Source organism: Protopterus annectens, chromosome 8.part1 (genome assembly GCF_019279795.1).
Source record: "Protopterus annectens isolate FY-2018-M chromosome 8.part1, PAN1.0, whole genome shotgun sequence".
In the NCBI taxonomy this organism is placed as follows: domain Eukaryota; kingdom Metazoa; phylum Chordata; order Ceratodontiformes; family Protopteridae; genus Protopterus; species Protopterus annectens.
Genome location: NC_056742.1, coordinates 475245517 through 475252049, shown reverse-complemented (window position 1 = coordinate 475252049; position 6533 = coordinate 475245517).

The window sequence follows — 6533 nt, the reverse complement described above, 5'->3', positions numbered from 1 at the left end:
AGCCTTTTCATATTTACTATTCTATGAAATTGAGTATGTTCCTCCATTTCTTTTACAAGCATTACTCACTTCTGAGGCATTTTAATATGATTGTATTATAATTTGGATTAATGTCAAACTTTTCTGCTGATATGTTTAAGCCGTATATACTTTTTTAAATTAGTTTTTAAAACAATAGATAAATCAATTAGAAAACAAAGAAATAACTATTTACATAGGTCTCCAACTGATCAATACATTAAATCTATGCATATCAACAATTAATATTTTTTCAAGCAAGTCCTTAAGTTTAATACAAGATTTATATGAATGTGTAATATTAGAAGTTCTCATCTTTATAGTATGCACTTCACTACTGCAATCAATTTTTGCCAAACTAATAAATTCAAAACTAGAGGGGGCAACTTTACTTTTCCAGTTTTTAGTAATTACTTTTCTGGCTATAGCAAGAATAGACCAAAGAAGAGGCACTTGGGTTTCTGGAATTATCTCAGGAATTGGAGAATTAAATAAAACTAAAGGATTACAAATATTATATATGTCTGACCAGTTCCACTTTATAATCTCGAAATACTGAAATTTTGAACTTCAGAATCTCAAAACTATAAAGCTGAATTTTCTAAATACCGAAAACCCAAAAGCGCAAAATTCAAAATTGCGAACGTAAACACAACATACATCACACAACACATACATCATCCTTCTGACACTACAACAAACAAACAAAACACACACAAACACAAAAACACAAATAAACAAACCTACCCTATAAATAAGCAGGGGGGCAAGCCCCCCTGCACCCCCCATGTGGGGTGCTGTGCCCCCACACCCCCGCTACTTATATATACTAGCTCCGAGGTTGGACCAAACAGAAAAAGACAGTAAACTCACCACTACATACTCTAAAGTCCCCTCGCACACACACATCACATATATACAAACACCACCACTTTCAACACTTAAGCGCTCATACTTTCACCTACCTACCCTAACCCACACCTAAAACTTCAAAACACACTCACATATACTCCAATACCTACCCAAAACCCTTAAAAAATATTCACTTACCATAATCTCCAGCCAAATCCACACACCAACCATACAGCAGGCACACAGTACATCCCATGTAATGTACCAGAACACCATAACTGCGACTTTGACATTTCTGGATTCACAGTTATGAAGTTTCGGTATTTAGAAGTTTCGACTTTATGGTCTCGAAATACTGAAATTCGATATTTCAGTATTTCGAGATCATGAAGCGAAACTGTCTGACCATAGAGCTTGAATGAAGTTATTAATTTCTTTCCAAAAAGGGGAGATGACTTCACATTCATATACCATATGTAACCATACAGCTATTATTTCAGAATCACATCTCCAGCACTTAATTCTATTTGATTTATACATATTTGTAATTTTGTTAGGAGCAACAAAAGCTCTGTGTAAGAATTTCCAAGTGAAGACATTCCAGTATAATGATGTGGTTTTATCTGTAGATTTTAATATTTTTTCCTGTATTCTTCATTGAAGTCTTCATTATTAATTTTTGAGGTATTATTCCAACAGGAATTGTCTAAATATGTGAAATCTAACTTAAGAATGTTATAAATTTGTGACAGATATGATTTATTTTTAACTGCATTATTACTGATATTTATTAAGAATTCCATTAAAGTGAGGAACAATATCTTATGTAGGTTAAATATCTTATTTATCTTTGTATTCACAAAGTCTCTACATATTTGTAAAATTAAGTACATATATATATATATATATATAAATATATATATATATATATATATATATATATATTTCATAGTTTGGATCATTTGAGAACATTATGGCTGTGTGATACAGCAGATTTATTCACCATTATTATGGTATGTCAGACAATACAGGCATCCACACACATATTACTGTATATAACAGGGATGCATATATAAATATAGTTGTGTGTGTATGCTATGTGTATGCATTATATAGATATATGGGGGGAGTGTATGTATCATTTTAATATATATAGCTATATATATCGGTAAATATCTATTTGACACTACATAGCAATAGATATACTATGCATGTTACAGAGAGAGTGACAGACGGGAATGTATATGTATATTTCTGTATGTATAGACATTTATACATAACAGATCATTTTGATGAAGGGGCAACAGAATTGTGCTCATTTTAACTTAGTGTCTGGGCATGACCATTGAGACTGTCAGTACTTATAAAGTGACTCCAGATCACATATACCTCTACTCCAGCCCGGGATTTATTATGTCACAGACATTAACATCCACCCCTGTTTCTGCAGTACTGCACTTCACTCAAAATGTCCACAGTATTCCCAGCTGTGTGCTGTACTTAATATGTCACTGAGGTTGGTAATGTTATACCACCAACAGACTGACAGTCTGCATACCTCTCAACTGTCCTGATTTTCACAAATCTCCAGAGTTTTGCCTCATAAGTTTGGTCTGTTCCTCATACATTGGTGGTCTTCTGGTGAATTATTGAATATTGACATCACTACATTATGCTAACTACAGACAAACATTTGTGTTTCAGACTTTATATCTTTCAGAAAATATGTAATAATGCAACACCTTTACTTCCAGCAACTTTCTAGGTTTATGGGAACAATATTTAAAATCTGATCCTATGTTTGGGCCTTTGTCCCCCCAATCTTTCTGGCTTTGTCCATATTTCTTGCACTAAGAGGTTGAGAGGTATGACAGCCTGTGATAATACCAACATAGTACTACCTTACATGCAAAAGATGTGACTAATTCCAGATTAGAACCATCATCACAATCACCCATGCTAGCTTCCCTAGTCCACTGAGCCACACAGGTCACTAGACAGAGAGAAGTCATGCATCAAACAGTCAGCAGCATAAATATGTACATTGTTATCCTGCGTGAAGAGAGACATGTAATGTGTGAGCAATATCTATGTTACAGTGCTGAGATTACCTCGTCAACTGATATACCATAGCTGATTTTCTGTTAAAGCAGTTATATGGGTACACAGTTGTGTTGGGGGTGGGCAAACAACAGCACATGATCATATTGAGTAGACAGTTGTCCACATATTATGTTTGGCCACTGTTTAATATCTCCCTTGCCCGATGTTGTGAATATTCCAACCATGAGGCCTAGTGAATATTAAGGAACACATTCTATTGGACTGGGTATCTGTAGTCCCATGTGGATGTTACATCTGTCCAAATACCCCACTATATTTCCTTGCATAACAGCAGCAGATCCATACATAGGATACTATATTATAGTAATCCATACAATTAGTGTGTAGGTAAGAGACTTACATTGCGAATGCATCAGTTGACAGACCTGTAGCTCAGGGTTGACTCTGTGTGATGCAAGCAGTACACAGCCAATAAATGGATAGGTACAGGTTGTGTAAGGTGTCTGGCATCAGCTATTTTAATATATGTATGCGAGTAGGTGTCAGTCTGTAGGGCCTAGGTTGTCAGTAAATGTGCTATGTGTTGTCTGTTAGCCAATGCCAGGGCATACTAGGCACACCTATGTCTGCCTACACGGACATCATCAGGGGGCTCCTCCTCTGAGTGTAGCTGTGGTAACATAGGCACTGGTGGGGGCAGTGTATCCCTTCCCTTTGCTGATCCTGCTGCAGCTGTTTCCACAGGATCATATTGTGTAGCACGGCACATACTGTGAACATAGTGCACATTTGGCAGGAGAGTACTGCAGGGTTCCTCTAAATATATCAAGGCACTGGAAGTGTGACTTCAGCAGCCTCATTATGGTGTTTTTCCGTGAGTGTATGTGCATTTCTGATGGGTGTCATCATCCACAGTTCCAGTGTGTAGCTAGCATCCCCCAGTAAATGGCTGTGTGGGATGTCCCTCGGCAAACATCTGGTACAGCTGTGATGCATGCCAGATATGGGAGTCATGATAACTGCCAGGGCTGCCAGCACACACATTCATGACAATGCCCTGGGCATTGCACATGACCTGACAGTTGATGGAATGGTACCCTTTATGGTCGATGTAGATTCTACCCTCTTCACTGGGTGGTGCCTTGATGTGTACATGAGTGCAATCTATGGCACCCAGTAACTTAGGGTGGTGTGCTACATAGTATAAGTGCTGCATATTGCTGGCCCTCACCTCAGGGGTGTGGAGAAAATAAATGTGCTCACTGGCATGTGGTAGCATGGCATCCAGGAAATGGTGATGTACCCTGGATGCTGATGCCTGTGAGACCCCCCCATCATGTTCCCAATTGGTCTTTGGAAGGTACCTGTGGTTATTATCTTAAGGGCTACACATACCATTGTTTCCAGTGGGATGGGTTCCCCTCAGTTGGATCTGGTTCTGAGCTGAAGGTGTCAGAACTCAGTGAGTTCTTGTAATATGTCCCTGTCCACCCTGTAGCGTTCTACAAGCTCCAGCTTAAGCAGCTCCTGGAGGGTTACCCTGGGCCTGAACACTCTTCTCCTTCTCAGTCTAGGCCTATTGTCAACAGTAGCATCAGCAGCATTAACTTCAGCATCTAGCACATACAGCTGTAGCAAACCTGCAGCAGCCCCTAGCACATACAGCTGTAGCAAACCTGCAGCAGCCCCTAGCATTCTTTCAGTTAAAATTCCCAAGTCTGTACTCCAATGGTGGAGAGTATGGGAAAAATCAGATTGTAAGGTGTATGCATACTTTCTAGTACTCTACTGTAGGTGATGCCTGCTTGACTGGCTACATGTGATGCATTGCATCTGCCTGGTATATCATTAACATCATTTAATGGCCCTAGTTTAAGATAAACTAGGGTCAAAACTAATTAATACATCATTGCCTTTTAGATACTGTCAGCAATGAGGTGCACTATGCAAATATGCTTCCCGTAGGTAAACAAAGCTTAGCATTCAGTGGACACACCCCCAGACTTCCACACTCAGCACAGCATCATGCTATGCAAACCCACAGAAACACATGCCACCATAAGTAAACAAAGTTTAGAAGTCAGTGCAAATATCCCCCCAGCCTTTCATGCTCAGCACAGTGGCATGCTGCACAAACAGGCACAGCTAAACTCCAATCATACACACCATTTCCTGACATCAGCTACCTCCTGTGTTGACACCAACACAGTTCTCTGCCTACATGGAGGGGATATGCAGACACGATTACCCATTATGCTGTTCAATAACTCCACCTCATTTGCATAGGGATCGGTGCTCACATCCTGGAAACTACACTCTTCCAAGCCCTACCACATTAGCAACAGCACCAAAGCACCACTGTAGATACTCCGTGCAGGGTCCTGTAATAAATTTCTGTCTCATAATATTAATTTTATTTCCATGTTTTTTAAATTTTTTAAGGCATGTTTGTGCACTGTGGTGTAGCGCACAAACATGCCCAGATTATTAAAAAAATTATTTTAACATATTTTATGTAACTTTTGAGACACACAGATGAAATCCTCTCTCATATCTGTGTGTGGTATGCCATTTCTGTCCATCCCTCTACATTTTTACAGCTCCTTTTGTCTGTCTATATTCCTGTACACAGAATTTTTCTGTGTACATGACTGATACTGACACAGGGTCTGCAAGGCTGCCTATCTGCTTGCTGGATCACTCTACCTGCCTCATTTGCATGAGAATCACCTGGTTATGAGGTGATTTGCATACCATAGAACTTCCCATATTGGCGCGTGCATACGCGCAACCCAGCAGTGCTTACTGGATCACAAACCTGCTTACTTTCATGCAAGCAGCACGGCACGATGCCTACATGGTAAAAAAGACCATGTAGGCTTTATTAAATTCCCCCAATGAAATGAAAATGGCCTCTATCTGGAATTATCACCTCATTTGACTCTCCTGTTCATATCCATTACCTTTATTACACATATTACCCTTTTATGTCATTATTGTCTTACATGGCTGTATTTTGTCTTATATACATTCATGTTATTAGTTAATTATTTTATCTGTGCAATAATAATTTGACTTATAAGAAATTGTCATATGCTTCTTTAGAAAATATGCTCACACCTACAGCTGCTTAGTATCTATTTCTCTAAATAACCTGCCTCTTATTTCACCATTTCCTACATTATAAATTATTATTTTCTTTATCAAAGAATTATGCAGTTCAAATTTACAGTCCTTAGTTCTGATCTTCAGCCCAGTAACCTAAGCATTTATAGCCTCTGTCAGACCTTGTGTTCTCATAAATAACGTATGCTAATGATTAGAAAAAATAGTTCTAAGCTGATGCTGTTTACTGAATGTATCTCTAACTGCTGACATTTTTTTATTTCTTCTTCAATAAAAGTGAAATAGTTGAATGCCTTTATTGTTTCGTCATCATCAGCATGCAGGAATGCAGTACATGGGACCTCTTCTTACTTTTCAGCTAATCTACTTGCAGAGAGGAGTAAGTCAAGTATCAGGACCAAAAGACTTTAGTTTTCTGCCAAGTTTCCATGAAGCAAAAGAATTCCAGGAGGGTGAATCTGATTTATGTTACC